This window comes from Pseudopipra pipra, chromosome 10, assembly GCF_036250125.1.
Source record: "Pseudopipra pipra isolate bDixPip1 chromosome 10, bDixPip1.hap1, whole genome shotgun sequence".
Classification (NCBI taxonomy): Eukaryota; Metazoa; Chordata; class Aves; order Passeriformes; family Pipridae; genus Pseudopipra; species Pseudopipra pipra.
Genome location: NC_087558.1, coordinates 13443169 through 13462092, shown reverse-complemented (window position 1 = coordinate 13462092; position 18924 = coordinate 13443169). Strand labels below are relative to the sequence as shown.

The window sequence follows — 18924 nt, the reverse complement described above, 5'->3', positions numbered from 1 at the left end:
CAAAGTTATGCTGCTAGGAATGTTGCCATCTGGTTTTAATGAATATCTGGGGTCCATTTTTCAGTTAAGCTTTTCATATTGTGTTTGTATGTTGTTTTTTTTCCAAGCTATCTGCATAATTGCTTAAAGATTTTACTGCAAAATTAATATCCTCACTGTGAATGAGGGAGTGGGGCAAAAACCAGGATGACAAAGGCTGAAATGAGGTGAAAGGCAAATTCAATTTTTCCTTGCACCATAGAAACCTCGTCAGGACTAGCTTTATCTGGTAATCCACATTTAAACTTTAACCTGTAGGGGGGCTCTTTGTGTTAGTTAATGTAAGCATAAAAAGAGTCTGAACCACTAATCAGATTAATCATATTTTGTGAGACTCAAAAGCTTCATTAAAAGGACCTCGTTTCCAAGCTACACATTTCAGAAAGGGAAAAAAAGTTGGCTATGAAAAGGAAAGAGTAACACTGAAATTCAAAAAGACACAGACTGTGTGTCTCCTGGAATTAAACCAAAGAGAGTTAAGAATTGGAACAATATCCACCTTCATAAAATACACCTTGATGATGCCAAAATAATTAGGACATTTTGCTATTGAAAGTATACATTCCCTACATTTGCAAAGCTTTACCTTATGCATGAGAGAGAACTATTTACTAGATAAACACAATAAATGTCTTCCTCACATTTACGGAAGTCTCCCTCTCCACTGAAGCAATCATATTTCCGAAGTACTTCAGGTGACCCCTCAGAGACAAGAAAATGTGAACATCAGAAGTATAAGAACTGAGATCTGTCATCTGTATTCAGGTTATCTACATTCACACAAGAAACAGCCCAGTTCCCTAATGAGCATGAAAGTGAAAGAGCAAGCTACTCTCCCAAGTTGGTACAGCATTCTGCTCTCTTTCAAAAACAACAGAATATCTCCACTTTCCATTAAAAAAATGGCTTGCCACAAATTAAGTTCCAGTGAACTTTTGTTCATGCCTATGGAATAAAACGTGTTTTATGATCAGAATCCCAAACTCAAAGTTTTCTTTGTTAAGTCTAACAGGAATCATTTGCACTTAGGACAGTGTGAAACCCATGCAGATCTCAGCCTACCCTGTACTGATCTAGAGTTAGTGGGCCTTTGAAATCAGGAGATGCTTTGAGGATACATTAACAAAGTTGAGTCTTTGGAAAATTATTCAATACTGAGAAAATGAAACACATTAAAGCAGTCATATTCTCCCTAAAATGTCTTACATTTAAGTGGTAGGGAGAGAAATCAAGACATGACATCATTGGGAAGATCACTTGAAATACAGACTCATCCATTTTCCAGCCTTGGGACTGGGGAAGTGGAGTTAGCCTAACCTTTGTTTTCCAAGTGAGAGGGAGCATCCTCATGCTGTATCACAGCCAAACTCTTTGCTTGCCTTTCACCATTATGTTTTCATTTTTCTTTTCCCATAACTTGCCAAGATCTCTTATTCCTGCCAGCTACACAACCCCCTGCACGATCTGTATTCAACTGGTAAGTTCACTTCTAGACAATTCAGGTAACCTAAAATACATTTTTAGTCACCATTGAATTCTACACTCTATATGAGGTTATGCACTTAATAACTTTCTAAATGTCTATTTACAAGGTTTGTCCATAATTGCACTGAGCCTGAACTGCTTGGCATAGTCAGTTATACCTAAAGGCACTACTTGTTCCCTGGCTAGGATGACAGCAGGTGAGGAATCTTCTGTAGTAAATTACCAGTCACCAGGGAATTGTTGCCACAATGAAAAGCTCAGAAAGGAAGGTCAGAGCTTGTGTGGTCAAATTTCCTCTCCCACCTTCACTCTTTCAGAGTGCTGATGTTGTCCAGTTGCTACAGAGGCTTTAAAAGAAACACAATGGCCAAGCTTTCTGCACTTCATAGACCATACACTTCACACAAAGTTTTACCACAAGCTGTCATTGTATGGCTGCATTTCTGAGTGTGTGCCATTGTGTGCCATCCTGTGCCCTGAGGTCTTCAGTGTTTCTTCATCAAACCAAGCAGCTGTCGAAATGCGCCTCAGCTCCATCCAGCACACATTCCCCAGCTTTCTCGTCCAAGGAAAAGGAGGGGAGAAAGGACAGCAAGTACCAAGGTCTTGCTCCAGTGAGGAGCTGGGATGTGGCCATGGACAGGTTCCCAGGTTCCTTGCGTAGATGTAGACTATTATACCAATGAATTCTTCAGAAAATATCACACAAAGCTAAGTTATTTATGAACTGACTTCAGCACGTTTGCACCAGCATAAAACTGGAGCAACTGTACTACCTTTGGCAGAGCATTTCTAAGTCTAAGCCAATGCAAGTTAAAGCAGAATCTGTCCTTTTAGTTTGGATTATAAGCGAGAAATGCTGCCCTAAAAATACAGACACAAAGAATTTTGCCTGAACACAAAGAGAACTGTTCACAGGTCTGGCCCAAAGCTATGAATTTAAATGATCTAAATGTAACTCTAAAAAAATAAGATGTTTGTATTAGGAAAAAATAAGTAAAGCACTGGGATGCATTAGTACCATTCACCACCATTTTGTATAAGGTCACGTTTTCTCAGCCTTCCTGATACTGTCTCACCTTGTTTTATGACAAATTCCAGTGGCATCCATAAAAACACTCCCAGAGTGTATTTATGTGCAGCACAAACTGTTACAGTAAAAAATATCCCCTATCAGCTTGTTATCTGAGATGTGCTACTTCCTAGACCGTAGCAGGGCCAAGTCAAAGGGATTAGCTTTCAGATCTACTGTCAGTCTGCTAAAACTGCTGGAGGTGGTTTAATCTGGTCTGCTTGCCTCTGCCCTGAACTGCACTGGGGCTGTTCCCAAGTCAGGTTCTAGCTGAGGTTCAGAAATAGCTGAAAAGAAGCAAACTACTGCAACTGTTGTGAATATGCTCTGGGTATGTTTCTTATTTTAAAGATTGGAAAAATAAGTCTCAGAGACAGAAAAATCACATATCTGTGACCACAGAATTTTGTGCTGGTGATCCTTGCAGAACGAGAGTCTTTGGCCTCCATATCTGCAGTCCTTCTTACAGCCTGTATGCTGTTTGCACTCCAGCCATGGTGGCAAAGGGCAGGGAATGCTGGTTGTCCTGCAGGCAGCGCTATTGGGGTGGGAGGACACTGGGCTCATTCGCTGCCCAGCATCTGGGGGACTCAACAGGGCATGTTTATTTCATGAGAGATGGAACTGCAGTGGCACAGCAGCAAATCTCTTCAGCAACAGAGTTCAAAGGCTGGGAGGATTCAAACTGTGCTCACCAGTTTACACAAAATATATTCAATAATTTTTAATGGGATCTCTATTGAAACCATGTTAAAACCTGGTCAACAAGCTTTCAGCAAGAATGATAAGTGTCTAGTGTATGGAATAAGTTTCCACAAAGACCTTGAGAATTTCTGTGAAAATAAGACAATAATTTATGAAATTTTGAAAGTTTGACCCCCACCTTGCTTTAAATTTCTGGATCTGTCAAAACCCAAGCAACTTTTGAGATTGTTACCTAAATTGGATGAGGTCCACATTCCCGGAGCTGCATAATGTGACTTGTCTCTGCTCAGTCCAGAACAGACTTTTCCTTTTCCTTTTTTCCCCCCCTAAACACACAAAAAATCCCCACAAACAAATCTCCCCATGTTTTATTTCCATAACTGATAGTTATTTTAAAAGGTAGTACAAACCCTATAAATCCAAAGAAAGGCAACATTGGCATGCCCACCAGTGCTGCCCACAGTAAAGCAAACACATCCAGAGCTTTTATCACTTCAAATAAAGATCTCTGTTCTGCAAGGAGAAAATTCCCTCTCTTCCATAGTTCCAGACTCTACAGATCATTAGGAAGGTAAAGCAAACTTCTGATCTTTTGATAATTTGCAACTCTTTGGAAAGAAGTTTCCCACAAGGCTCATGATGCTCTAAGTCACTTTTGTTTCTGTTCTGCAGCCTCACTCTCTCCAAGTTAAAACTCATGCAGAACAAAACAGCACTGCTGAGCTCAGCAGTGTCTTGAAGGAGGAATCTGTGGCACCCTAAGGCCTGATTGTATAAAAATGTGTGATGTTACCAAGAAAGGGGAGTGGGAAAACATTCCCATGACTGCTTGGTAAGGCTTCCCACCTATGAGGCATGTGTGAAGAGAGTTTCACACCTGTGAATATCATAGAGTCAGACCCTCATCTCTTCTCTGAGATCTTAAATAATGTTCCAGATGGGGACCCAACTATAGACATTTTTGCACTTAGAGAGCAATAAAAAGAGAACACATGGGATAGAAAACACTTGGTTAAATTTGCAGCTTTTTTCTACATTATAAATAATGAGGATGCATCTTTTCCTTCCTTCTCCTGTCAGCCACCTTCTGTTCCCTTGTCCATGCTGCAATACCATCTAAACACTCCTATCTTTAATCTTTTAAGTACGTGGATTAACTTATAGCATCTGGAACACTTTAGGACAAAAAATGTCACATGGCAAACTCTTGTAGGGGAAGAGTTAAATTAGCTCCCTCTTCTGCCAGAGCTGCCCCAAAAACAGTGAGGATCCCAACCACGAAAATTTCTGATATGTCTGACTGCACAGGGAACTGCAAAATTCTTCCATCTCACTCAGTGAGGTTCTACAGAGAAAGCTGAAACCCACTCACTTGCCTAGATTGGATTTGGGTGCATGTAATGACAAAAACATAGAAAGAGATTGTTCCTTGGGCATCATAAAAGATTCGTAAGAAAAGAGAGTACAAAAGATCAGGCCAGGTCTGGATTGCAATTTAATCTTCTGGATGCAATTCAAGCCAGTCTCCAGTTGTTTGGATTTTTTGTTTACTGTTGCAAATCAGAGGAGGCATTTCACCAGAGAATCTGTTGGTTTGCTGTATTTCAGAATGTTATTTCAGCTGGACAAATTATGAGCACTTTTGCAGCTGCAAACATGTATAGTGCCTAAAGTTTTTCATGACAAAGTAGTATTGTAACCTTAAGACATTATATTGCTATGGTATAATATTTTATTCAGATCATTTGAGTAATAAAAAATTAGTTTTCTCTTGCCTGAATTTCTGTTGAACCAAACAGCTCATTTCTCTACTTCTAAATGAAGAGAAATAAGGTATTTTTTCCAGTGTTTGGCACCAGTAGAGTATTTTTAGAATGTTTCCAGTTATGGACCCATCTACATCCTATTCCACCATTTCTGCAATAAGCAAAGAGAAGCAGAATTGCACGATAACAGAGGGACAAAGACATTACTCCTAATATTCCCCCCTCTTTTAACATGAAAACGGATTTCTAAATATTATCACTTACCACGTCATTTGAGAGGCTGCACTTCACCAGTGATGAATTTGCTCTATTGAAATTATAGTATGGGCACGTTGTTAAACTCATGTTTGCAAACTAGTATCACCTAAATTACAGTTTTATGATGCAGTATTAGAAAGAGAAGGTTATGAACAGTGAAACTTGATTTTAACTGCGAATGTAGTAGTCAATTTAGCAGGGATATTTAGTCATTGAGGGAAACGTTTTTAAAAGCCATACTGTCCAGCAGAACAAAGACATCCCTATCTTTCAGACTATCTTTTCATAGGCCTTAATAATAGTACTCCTCAAACAGTTTTTTGTAATGAAATAAGCATTTACCCACGTGCATAGACTGCATGCAGGCCTCAGTCCTTATATCCCACTCTGTTTCTCACTCATCTCATGTTGCAACCTTCCTGCTTTTCAAGTGCTAAACTTCTCCATAACAGATCTGATTGTAAATCTATTAAACCCTTTATAATGCAACGCTTCAACTATGGCTTTTATCTTCATCTCACTGCATACATGCAGAACTGAGGCCCCAAAAGGCTGATTGAGGTGCCTAAGCTTATACAGTAACTTAGTGTGAGAATGGAAAAACGAGGCTTATTTTCCTTCCAGTTCTACACTTAGGCCACAGTTTCTACAATAATATAAACAGAACCTATACAGAGCTTAGACAAAGTCTGCTGTGTTTGCCTGGCAATTCTTTTTTAAATGGACAGAAATTATTTGTACCTTATCGGTACAGTTTGAGATCACCATACAAGGTGCTTAAACTAGGTGCTTAATTAGGTGACATTTTTGAAAACTTTCTCTAAAACTGTCCTCATTTTCAATTTGAAAGTAAATACTAGTTTCTCTGGGTGCCTGGTGAGACCAAGATGCTGAAGTCCCTGATGTCAGTTCGTGAGCCCACTCTCCTCCCTGTCCCACCTGTCAGCAAGAGAACAAGTGAGAGCTGTGCCCTGCACATCACACACCAGTACAGGAACAACTCTTTCTTCTAGGAAAATATGATCTTCTAAACTTAACATGCTCATGAAGAGTAAGCCAAAGACATTAATATTGATACTGATGGTTATGTGACCTGGGTGAAAACGTGCTTAGTTCAGAAATTAAGATATGAAGTGCTACCTAGATGTCGAGCGTTAATTTAATATAAGGGAGAAATACAGTTTGGGATCTAACAGACATTTCTCTTACCCTTTCACCAGTAACTCCCTCAGCTCTTCACACAGGTGGATCTTCTGTCTTCTTGAAACAGTAATCACATGGGTGAATTTTCTAGTAGCTTTTCAAAGGATTATGAAACTATTCTGCAAAGCAATCTGGGTAAAAATGTATAAATGGTCTTTAATGCAGCATAACCTTTAACACCTACCAGAAAAACAAATACATTCCAGTGAAAACCAACAATTTTACAGTCAGATATGGGCACTGATTCGCTCAGCTGGCTGGTGGTGGATCACCCACAAAAGAGTTTGGAGGGTCTCTGTATAAGAACTAGGACGTTAGGATTAGAAATGTGTCTGAGTTAAGAGGGAGTTTTAAGCAATTAACTCTGCAAACACACAAAAGTGAAGCACAAAGAAACACTAATGGGAAGAGATCATTAATGCAATCCATCCACATTCTCCATCTATGCGCTCATTACCTGCTGACAACACCAACAGGATTTGCCTATATGAGGAAATGGGCCAAAATAGCTATTGCAGAATAAGCCATTATTCAATAGCTTTCTGTTTGTCCCTGTGTAGACACTGTAGGAATAATTAGTGCACTTATTCTGTTCTAGAATAATCGCTGCACTAATTATTCCAGACTAAAGTATCTTTTATTCCAAAACAATTTGTCCACAAGGGGAGCTATTGTTAAATAGCTTGTGCTCCTCTGCTCAATTTCCATGTGTAAAAAGGGCATAATCCGTGCTGTTGGAATAACTGTACCCAGAATCCAGGAACAAATCAACCTATAGAGAAGTTCCAATTCTCACATCGTTCAGGATGTTTTTTTAAAAGTAAGTGAACACATAGATTTGTTGTGAAAACAGGATTCAGCTGTATGCAATGAGTAAGCTCTTCTTGTAAGAGCTTTTTCTTTATAATATTATTTTAGTCACATTTGCATCCAAGCTTATTACTGGATTTAAGGATTGTAGCGTGTAGAGGCTGACATGGTAGATGAGACTTTGCCTACTCTTCTGCAAAGTGTGAAATGCTGAAATTGGATAAGCACATAGTGTAATTAGCTAATTTGATGGGGTAGCTTTATCCAGTCTGTGTGTTTGGAAACATCACTCATCTCTCAGGTTTTTGTGATGCAATGTAATTAAACTAAGGACCAATATGCCTAGATAGTGACCCCACAACACTGTTAAAAACCTTTTAAAATAAAGGATGGAAATGGTGATGTTAGATCTTCCTGAACTGGAAGGAGAATCCCAGTTCTCTAGTCTACCTACTGCCTTCCTTTCAGCAGCCCAGCATATCAACTTTGCAGAGAAAATTACAGAGGCAGATTCAAACCTCTATTTCTGTCTCTTTCTGTTTCTCTTGTTTTGTTGGGGTTTGATGTTGATTTTTTTGTTTGGTTTTTGTTGTTTTTTGGTTTGTTTTTTTTAAATCTTTCCATTTTATCAATGGAAGTATAACCATATCTGAAAAACCAGTTCCCTCCTTTCTGCTCAGAAAATGGCAGAATAACAGCAGAACAAGGGGATAAAACCCTTTTGCTCTCACTGCACACGTGATCTTGCCCAATATTTGAGAACTGCAGATAGCAAGGCTGTAATATCCTACTTTGTGAAATTGGATACAAGATATTTACGCGCAATAAACAATACTCTTTTCCATTTCCATGTTTCACGTGGGTAGCACTGTCCCACCATTCAACCTCTGTCTTTGTCTCACTAGAGAGGAATCAAAATCAATTTGGAGTATATTTCAAAATAAGTGGCATCATTGCTTAGCATATATTTTCAATAACATTTGCAATGGTCATGGGATATGATTTGCTAAGGTTTTACCAATCTCTCCTGTGTCTGGCTAGGATCTAGGAAGTTGTCTAATATTTCTCAAAAGACATAATTGTCTTGAAACATGCAGACCCTGCTCACAGTATTTTTTTGCTATCAATTCCTCAGCCTTTGATCTTGAAGTTTATTTAATCCAAGATATATTATTATCCAATAACTGCTCCAAATTCACTACTAAAATTTTTCTGTAATATTTTAAAAATGAAATAAAGTACATTGATTTTATATCTTAAATACAGAAATCTGCATAGAAAAAAATTGTCATTAAACAGCTCCTTACCAGAAGAAAATATCAAAGTTCAACACATCTGTAGCTTCAAAAAGCTCTGCTGATGGATTTATTTTCACTTTACCAATCTAATAAAATAAATTTGATTTGTGACAAATAACATTTGTCTATTTAAGGCTCATAAGACAGCTTTTTGTGATTCCCATCATAAGTTTTTTCCTCAATTAAAGTTTCTGTTCATTTACGAGATGAATGCAATTAGAAAAACAAGATGTTCAGCATTCTCAGCTCAAACTCTTTTATTATCTTGTGTTTCTGATGTGCTACTGTAGCTGCTCTACACTCAATTGAACTAGATTATGATTACTAGTTAAGAACTGAAAACACTGCCACTCTTACTTCTTTCTGTAGTTACTTTATAAATAAATACTTTCAATTACAAAATTGTTCCCAGAGAAATGGGAATTATGTTGAAAGTACCCCACTGTTGCTGTAACAGTTTCAGATTTATTGAATCCTTCTCACTGTATTACAATAGCTCCTGCTGTTTTACCTGGACTGCAGAAATGCCAGGCTCCAGCTTTGTATTTTGTAATGTTTCAAAATATCTGGGACAAAAAAAAACCCCAAACACCAACATTCTTCTATCTTGAAGGTTTTCATTAGAATCAGAATGGAAACACTAAGAAATTTTTAATTATTCCTTTCTCATTTCCAGCAGGTAAGAGCCATGCAGCTACATTTCAGTTTTACAGTTTTCTCAGATTTTACAGGCAAGGGTCTAATTTTATTTTATTTGTATTTATTAAGGCCAACTCAAACATAACGGCACAGAGGATACAGCTGAGTGAGGTAGAGAGAAAAAACATGTTTAGTATTAAAACATCGCTGGACTTGGAGAGAGACATCCTTCCCCATCTGCAGCTATCCTACAGCTAGCACTGTGCTTTTAAAGTCATTCTTATGAGGAAGTTTCATATCAAATTTCTTGGTCTGATTGTCATAACCATCCAAGTGTGAATACAGACTCTGGATATGAGCTTCATCACTGTATGAAGGCATGCCGAAAATTCACATGTTTGGGTAATATCACCATCCTATTGCTTATGTACTGCATTGTTCTCATTTCTTTTTCAACACAACAATAATTTCAAAATGAAAACTATGTGATGATACTCTTTCTTCCTTATATCTATACTGACCTTTGTACTCAAACTTTGCCTCAGTGTTTTAAATTGCTTCTTTAATTTAGTTCACAGAAACTGCAAGTTATAGCTGGTTTTCTGACTATTGCATCCCAAAGAGCAAAGACAAAAATACAAAGTATATTACTTTTTATTACAAAGGTTCCAGAATGAAGACAAGCATTGACTTGGTTTTACACTATAAATAACTCCATTGGACATTCTGGTGCATCGAAAGGAAGCCACAGCATTATTTATTTTTTCTATTTAATTTTTGTTGTTGTTAAGCACTCCATGTATGTATGCATGGAAGAGAGGGAAAATCTGCTCCTACCTGCTACTGCTTACCCGTTTGAGTACCTAATAATGTAAAGCCAAATATTATACACCTATTTTAATTGTAACACTGAGGTCAAAGGGATTATTTACTTCTCTAAACTAGTCCTAAATAATAAGTAAGAGAGCTAAATGATACTTAGAGATTGTTCCAAAGCAATATAAACAAAACCAGATCAACTGTCTCGCCAGTTGCTCACACGGAGATTCCAGAAAACGTATCCATAACACATCAAATTCTTTCTTTTTATTTTCATTTTTTGACAAACTATTCTTTCATGAACACAAGGGCAGGAAAAAATCAAGTGCCAGATGGTGAGCTAGGGTATTGGCTATTGGATCCAACGGCACATTGAAAGCAGCCAACATTCTCAAGGAAAGACATTTAATGATATCTGAAAGAAAAAGCACCCAATTTCTGGGAAAAGGGAAAATAGAATTAATGAAATGGACAACTGCAAAACATATCCACAAAGAGAATCACTCTGTAAGCCAAGATCCAAAGAAAGTGAAATAGGTCCAGGAGAGCTGTTTAGACAGTGACTTTTGTTATAAATTCCATACACAGAGCAAGTCCTGCAAATAACCAGCTTTTCATTCCAGGACAACAGGGAGTCTGTATAGAAATTTATGCTGAATTTGTCAGAGGTGGATGACATCTTTGGCTTTTCTGACATTCTTGTTCCTGTTCTTCACTGGTATTCCCTTCACTCCCGAAAGTATTACAGAATGCTTTCCCTGTTCTATCCCTTGCCACCTTTGCAGATGCATTCACATCACTGAAATTAGCCATCCACGAGATTCTGGCAGTTTAGGACAGCCTCAAGCAGAGAAAGAGATAAACACATATTTGTATAACTATGAAATGCCTCAGTTGAAGGTAAGCAAAGAAATTAGACTTGGAGAGTTCATAAGGGGAATGCAGATCATAAAATCCACAGACTCCCTGAGATAAAAATAATGACCAAGCACTTCAAGCCTGTAACACTGAAGATCATACAAAATGAGCTTGGCAAAGCACAATACACAAAACGGTCATTTACAAACATCATACCATGCTCAGATTAGGGAATCATTCCGTATAACCTCACTGATTTGGGGATTTGTTTTATGATGGCCTATATGGTGAATTTCCAAATGCACCTTCAAATCAGACCCTAATGTAATCTCTATTTACATGCTGGACTCCTTTTCTTTTTGAGTTTCTTACCAAAACCCAGTTCCCTGTCTGAGATTTAAAGGGGCTTTAATTTTCACTATTGTGATGAGGGGCTTTTTAATTTTTTTTCCAACCACTCAAGTGTAAGTAGCATCTTCAAACACAGTAACTCAAGCCACTGCAAGAGCGTGACTCCAGGCACCCACTAGCTTAACCAAGACAAACACTTGGCCTTTAGAAAATTAGGTAGTTCAAGTCACCCTCTTAAAATGTATTTTGAAATGTTTGTTGAACATAACAGATGCAATATGAAGATGCATCTAGACTGTGATAATAAGTTTGAGAAAGATACAAGCTTCATACAGAAATCTCAGTTCTGCCTCCTGAATGTCAGAGAAAAACATTCTCTGAGGTCAGTTTATTTTCTAACTATTGATGATAGAGTTATTTTCCTTCCCTCTGAAACAGATGCTTCTGGTTCCTCCCAGTCATTGGACTAAGTGGACCACATGTAAAATAAAAAGGAAATAACATGGATACTTACGCATTTCCATTTTCATTTATGGACCTAGCAAGACAATGACCTTGTAAAATTATGTTCTTCCAATTGGTATCTAATAGCTTTTTCACTATTCTTTGCACACTCCAAATTGAAGACCAGCTGACGTCCAGATGTCCCACAGCTTTAATACCATCAAAGAATAGGAAGGGAACAGTATCCATTGTTATGCCCTTCTACTGTGGTACACAAATGCAGGACAGAAGAGGAGATGGAAAAGCAGGACCTTGGCTGAAATTCACCCAGTGTTTTGGCTACCAAAACTGGCTGACAATACTAACAGAAAGATTTCTCCTCCCCTGAAGGGGAGCAGCTAAGTGACAACTACTTTGGGCTGCCAGGACACCTAGTAGGACTTATGCATTTTGAGACATGATTCCTTGAGGCAATATGACTGAAGGGATGCGGCTCCCTCCAGTGCAGGGTTCTGCTTAAATGCAACACTGAGCCCTGGAAAAAGATATTAACTCATTCCTCATTTGAGCTGCCAAACGTACCAGGAATACCTGGCAGCAGCTCCCTGCCATGCTGCCAACCATTCTAGGTACACAGCTGGCTATTTCAGTGATTTCAGAAGAACTCAGAGGATTTGCTGCACAGCAGCAACAGCAGCAGAGGAACAAATCCAGCATTTGATTTCTTTGCACAAAAGGCTATCCCAGATGACTTAAAACCACAGACCTCCAGAATTAAGTAATGTCCTGCATGGCCCAAGCATAGTTTCAGCTCCCTTTCTATAAATCAGACAATTAAACAACAGATACCAAGCAATTGCCTCTCCTATTCTCAGAATGTTTTATGTTCACGACACAAGCAATTCTGCAAAGCCTTGATAGGTACATTCATTATTTATGGTCTGCCATAATTATATTTGGTACTTCTAGCTTAGCCTGCAGGAGGCAGTGTCATGTGTGGAAACCAGAACTTATCAATGCTAATGAACTTTTGCAGGGATTTTGAAAAACTATGATTTCTCTTAAAAAACAAGAAATGCAAAATGGCAAGAAGTTTAGCAAGAACATCTGGACAAGGGTAAAACTGGGAAGGCTGCCATTGGTTTTGAAACATGACGGTTTACCCTCAAATTTTTTTCCTTCAAGTAAAACTGTAGCCCATCTTTTAGCTTCTACTTTTATAGTGTGCATGCTCTCAGTTCTTTGCACAAATTTGCACAGGCTGCACTGGAATTTCTTAGTAGCAAGATATTTAAGTAGAAGCCAGCACTCGCCTTCAGGCTGGAGCTACCTATCAGTCACTGGCAACATCTAAACAGCCTGCTTTTGAATATTAGAAGCAAAATAAGGTGATAAATCTGGACAGAGCTCTCTCTGCATTTTTCCTAATACAATTTCAGTGAGTAAGAATCAAAAAGGTGGCTGGCATTCATACAAACAGCACTGTTCCTACTGGTGTATATATAGGCCCAGTGACATCTCTGGGATTGTAAAAAGCTAACAAATGTTAAGGCCATCAGTGCAAGAAGGAAGAGTGCTTGAGAGAACATGGTGCCTTATGGCTGTGGCAGAAACGGTCCAAATCAAGAAACTGGCAAGACTCATAAGGTTTCAAATACAAACACTCAGCTTTGAATTGAACTAGTGAAGAAAGAGATGATAAAACAGACACTCAGCAAAGGCTCTTTACACAATGCCAGACAAAGTTTCAGCTTTTTTTTTTTTTAAAGTCTGTTAATTTGTGTTTATCAGCATAATGAAGGTTTGGGCTGGAAAGATACTCAGAACTTAAAAGCTAAAACTGGACTGTCTACATTTCATTCTCTTTTTATTAACCATCAGTGAGTGTTCTGCACAGACACAGCCCATGAAAGTAATAATAGAGGGAAATTAATTAGATGACTATATTTCAATCATGTGGTTTTCTTGACATTTTATACCAAAGGAATGCAGCTCAAGCAGTTTGTAACTGACAGCAATGCCATGAAATTGCACTACAGCCTTGATAATTATCCTCTTCATTATATTTATAATATATAAAGAGATAAAGTACAACATCCCCCTTTCATGTTATAATAGTATGCAGTATAATGGAAGCAGCTGAAGGGGGATGTTTGTCTTACAATGCTACAGTTTAAATCTAGTGCCAAGAGTTATCGCATTAATGATGCACAGAGAAGAGCACTACAAGCAGCCATCCTTTATGTAATTATTCTATGCAAACTGTAAACATATGGGATAAATAATATACCCCAAACTTTTTTTCTTCCTCTTTACTTAATATTCAAGAAATGTCAATGACAACTTACTAGAAGGAAAAAAACATTAATCTCATTTACATAAATTTCCTTCTTTGTTAAAAGCTTATAAAAAGATTGATGCCACAGAAAGGTTGGTCATTTCTTTTATATAGCAGTACCAAGCACTTGTGTACTACACAAGCCCCAAAAATTAATTGAAGGGGGAAGAGTCCTTTTGTATCCAGATGGTGACACTAAAGGAGTAAAAGTCTTATCAAGTATTATGGATAACTTTAATTAGGAAGAGTAGCAGTAAAGCAGTAACAATTCCATAAACTGCCAAACTATTTTAGATAATATTCAGAAAATGTAGTTGGGGAAGTCTCAGCTGGAACATGTCAAACATGTACAATGCTACTGTTTGCCTGTCTGCCACAGTGTCAGCTCAACTTGGTATATGAACAACAGAAGACAGCTCCAGATGGCTACGAAAGAAGTCATAGTAAGGCAGAGCTGGAAATCAGGATAACTTCAGGAACAGCAACTTTGCAGGTACTTTCAGCAGAGGCTGTCAAATTAAGCCTGTAGAGATAGGAAGCACCTAAAGCTGCTATGGTGAACAGTAACCTCCTGTCTCTGAGCATGAAGTCAGGTTATTCTCTAGCTGTGACCCCAGGAAAAGTAAAATTTATTTGGCCAAGGCAACATCAGGTTCTTAGTCTGAACTAACTTCTCCTAATAACATGATGATATATGTTTCCTGTTCTAGGTTCCTGTTGTTCCAGTAGAGGAGCCAGATTTTTCATTTACCGACATACCTCTAGAATTTCTTTCTTGAGTCACTGTAGCAGAAGGTGGCTTACACATAAACTGAAATCCCATCAGTAACTTTACAACTTTTTCATATCACAAAAGGAATGTGAGACCATGGTATTGTGACTCTAAATAGGAGTGTTGCAGCCATGGAATACAGACTTGGACCATAATTGCCACAGTATGAGGACATTAACTTCAGGGTTTCTGACTGAGGCTTATTTTTTATTATCCTTATGACATGCTTGTATGTGGGTACTCTGTGCCACTTATCCCCTCAGTCAGTTTACCTGAGGTTTTGCCATATTTTAAATGGATCTGTTAAAACTTAATGGGAAAAAAAAAAGCCAGAATTATTTGGATCTTTGCCAAGGTATTGTATGAATCATAAAAGATATCTTTCTGCATTCTCAAAGCTGTGTGTTCTCTTAAATATATGTGACAGCTCTAAGTGTTTTGGTAACACATATACTTCTGCAATGAGTTTTGGGTAAATGTACAACTTCAGTCATTCACCCACCAGTTCCTGTGTCACACAGCCCAACTAAGCCTGCAGTTTCCTGGGAGCATGAACAAAAGTCTACAGCCAAGGGCAATGCCTGCTCTGCATTGCTTGCATCTACTGCACAGGAATACAGAACATGGAGTAGGCAAGATGGTCCTGCTAAGCATATATTATACATCTAATCTGTGCAACACACTGTCAGCGTGTTCTCTGCATATAACCTACAGCCATGACAGACCTGATGCTTCCTCACTACAAAAGATTCACACTGTATGTGATGCAGGGCCAGTCCACAAGCGTGTGAGAACTACAGAATTGTGAGATCTCTTGTGCACACAAGGATCAGCTCCATGCTAACAGAACATCTCTGAGGCACAATGAACCACTGCAATCTTGCACAGTGACACAGTGGAGGATAGCCTTTAAACCTGCCTAAAGTCAACCTTATCATTAGGGGAAAGCACTTTTCTGTTCTCAAACACACTATGACTCTTCAAGAATGTTCTATTCAGTCATTTATTTTCATTGTTTTTCAATGGATCAGACCAGATGATGGTATTTTAGGGCATACAAAGAATAAGGCAATACTAGCTTTTGATCCTGAAGAACAAAAGGCCAGCATTAACCTATGTGCAAAGACAGGAGAGCTGACAAAATGGGAGGGGCGGGAGTGGGGGAGAGAGAGAATCTGGCAGACCTTTGAAGTAATCCAAGGTCAAAAGTTTCCCCCTAAGAATATATGAGCAATGTGAACTTACCGTACCCAGGAAGCCACCTCACAAGGTAAACACTTTCAGAAGACAAGTCCTTGAAACTCTTCATAGTGTCAAAGGTTGAAATGAGCAAAGTGGCAGCTGGTTTAAGGGATTTCTCCTTTGAAATGTCCAAACTTCCTTCATTTTCAAAGACAAAAGTCCCGTTGGTATATACAAAAAAAGCCTGCACCCTTGAAATAAAGAAAGGGGTTCAAGTTAAGCCTCAAGGAAAAGAAAAAACAACAAACCCCCCTCCACCCCTCCCACCAAACAAAAAAAAAAGCCCCAATGGTCAGATACTTCTAAAAAATTAATATGACTTGGGTATCCAAAAATGTGAGCTATCAAAATTGCCCATTAGAACAAAATCAGAGAGTGCTTCAGAAATAGCTGAAGCATTGAAGACCTTTCCACCCATCAGGTGTTCATTTTTTGCCTCAGCTGAATTGTCTGAGCAGCTTCCATGAACTTACCAATGTTCAGCCTGCTCACATCACTCTCCAAGCAGTTTATGCTTAGTGGATAAGTTTATACTGAAGCTGACAGCGAGTGTTCACCCAAGTCCTTTTGGCAACTTAGCAAAGAGTTAATGATGGTTACCTGAAAGTAACCAAGGCATCCTCCCATTTCAAATTGCAGAATTTTATACCTTTATGTATATATACCTTAAGAAAACTCAGACTTATGTGAACAACAGTACAATACTTCCAAACAGCTCTCACTTAAATATGCATAAATTGTTTTCATTTGCTCAAACCAAAATTATTATTTTAATTTTTTTCATTGCTAAGTCAATAGGATATTAAGCACATGAAAAGTTTAAAGCACGTGTATAGGACGATCAGATTAGGCCTATTCACACAGGTAATATGTGAATTTCCCACTGACTTAAGTACTTAAAATAGTACATACAATTAGAAAAGAAACAAAGACAGGAAGTTCCTTTAAGTGAAAGCTTGAAGGGACATAAAGCAGGCAGCAGATACACTATCAGATTTCTTCATATGGAGGCACTGCTCCAACGGTGTTGTTTCTTCAAAGAGGTAGCCCCTCAACAACATAAAAATATACAGATTTTCAAACATGGTGAAATATTTTCTAATATGAACATCCTAAAAAGGGGAAATCAATAAATGGCATGAAAAACTTCAAAGACGGACCTCCTGTCAATGACAGAGGTTCTTCAGCGATGTAAAGTCTTTGAAGAAGGACTCCCAGTGCTGGGAAACCTTTGAAGTGACAGAAAGCAGACATTTATAATTACAGAAAGGTGCGGTGTCCAGCAGAGATAGTAAAAAGATATAACTGGGGTATGTGTGGGGGAGGTTGAGTGGTGGCTTGGGCCCGGAGTGACCCTGTTCACTTGAAGCCTAATAGCCTGCAAGGTCAACTCTATATCCATATGAAAGAGACAATTTGTGAATTGGAGATGTGGGTAGGGCTTAGAAACCAAATTACTGCAGCTTTCACACTTCAGGCATATGTTTATTAAACAAGGCATCTCTCTCTTTTCTCACTACCTCGATTCCAGCACACACATAACCACACAGCCCATTCTCACTTTGCAGCCTACAGTTCCCCTGAGGAGAGAGAGATGCTTGTTACGTCCATTGTCTCAGAAGCTGGTTTGAAGTGAGGCAGTCCAGCTTTACTTATATTTATCAGAATGTTTTTCATGAGTATCATTTCTTCCTGAAAATTTTGCTTTTGTCTTCTCACACGCTTCCTGGCTATTTTTTGATAAAGTGATAAAGAAATCCAGAGAAATGAAAAACTATATTCTGGAAGAAAACTGAACTGTCTGGATTCTGGAGTTCTCTGAATTGTTGTCTACTTGAAAGGAAAAATATGAAAGTTTAATTTACATGAATAGATTTTTGGTTTCCCCTCAGACTACAAGGCAAGTCTCTGCTTGTTTTTGTAGCAGAGTAAGGTTTGCCCATACTCTGAGTAGTCCGAATGGTAGCATGGTATTGAGCTCACACTAGTGTGTCCAGCTGAGAGACAGAGTAATAGCTCACACTTGTCCCTATCTTTCATATATTCACAGATCCTGCTTGTCCTAAAGCACAGGGACAGTCTCTTGCTTATGCCCCAAAGATCACATAGCTACATCCCAAATATTCATTTTTAGTTTTTTCCCTGTCTGTGACATGCTAAAAACAGGAAAAGAAAAAAAAAAATCAGCATCTGATGCCAGCCAAGATTTTCTGGGAAGCTGAAATGAAAGAAAAGACAAATAAGCTGATCAGCAGATGCTGCCACCTTGTTTGAGCTCACTTGGTCTTTCTTGTATAGCTGGACCAGGGTCTGGAAGCAGGACTGCCCACAGTTGGCTGAAATGGGTCCTCCAGTCAAGAGGATTGTTCTGCCCTGGTGTGAGGAAGACATCAGAGCATCCTGTTCCACAATGACCTATAGCTCCACTTGTGAGCTTCATGAAAAGCACAGTCTTGCATAGCTAAGTACTTCCAAGCAAAGGCTGGTAGAAGATGGCACCCTTTAAACCCTGAAAGAAACACATGAGCAATGATGCTGGATAACTTTTACACGCACACGGCATCCACAGATCTCAAATCAGTGAGTAACCCTGTTTATGAATGCGAAAACTGAGGTCCTGGACAGAAACTCCGGCTGGCTCTGTAGAAAATGAAGTCTTAGCACAAACATACCAACATTTATTACTGCAGGAAATTTGGAGTAGACAGCACTGAGTCTATTTTTGTCTTCATATAACCTTCAGTCCCAGGTTAAGGTCAGAACTAGAGAAAATAATACCAAAGTCCAATGCAGTCTTCAGAGAATTGCTGAAGCTTATTTTGTTG

The 18924-nt window shown here is 38.6% G+C and overlaps 1 long non-coding RNA gene across 1 annotated transcript in view; it reads right to left on the bottom strand.

Annotated features, from left to right (window-relative positions):
- LOC135419672 (uncharacterized) overlaps positions 1–16314 on the bottom strand; it is a 74987-nt gene extending 58673 nt beyond the window's left edge. The window contains exon 1 of the long non-coding RNA XR_010433088.1: positions 16103–16314. This is a non-coding gene — a long non-coding RNA (uncharacterized LOC135419672). The remainder of the gene's footprint in view (positions 1–16102) is intronic.
- Positions 16315–18924: the final 2610 nt, after the last annotated feature.